This window comes from Penaeus monodon, chromosome 21 (assembly GCF_015228065.2).
Source record: "Penaeus monodon isolate SGIC_2016 chromosome 21, NSTDA_Pmon_1, whole genome shotgun sequence".
NCBI classification, from domain to species: Eukaryota; Metazoa; Arthropoda; class Malacostraca; order Decapoda; family Penaeidae; genus Penaeus; species Penaeus monodon.
In genome coordinates, this window is record NC_051406.1 from 12,797,512 (window position 1) to 12,797,877 (window position 366).

General features: G+C 33.1%; 1 long non-coding RNA gene across 2 annotated transcripts in view; it reads left to right on the forward strand.

Moving 5' to 3' along the window:
• LOC119586245 overlaps nt 1–366 on the forward strand; it is a 9,801-nt gene that overhangs the window by 3,147 nt on the left and 6,288 nt on the right. The window lies entirely within an intron of this gene.

A 366-nucleotide genomic window follows, 5' to 3' on the forward strand; every position in this document is an offset into this window, starting at 1 on the left:
GATTACTGTCAAAATAACCTGAGGTAAATGAAGATTCTAAATATAGAAATGATTACAAAAAAAATCAGTAGTCATATAAAAGAGATCATACAACAAGATCTCAGAAAGAGGCCTATTCAATATTGTGGTTCTTATACACTCAATCTTCCTGCTCCAAAATATCTGCCACATTTCTTTCCGGTGTTCAGACAATTCTTTCCATGGACATCAGTCAGCAAATACTTAAATTAACCTTGAACAACATTGCACAACTGGCCTTCATTATCACCTGGATCATTTTAGTTACATGTTGTGGCAAAAGAAACTGAATTAAAAAGACAATCATAGAGCACAAAAATACTAGTGTTTTGTTTGCAAAGCTATCTG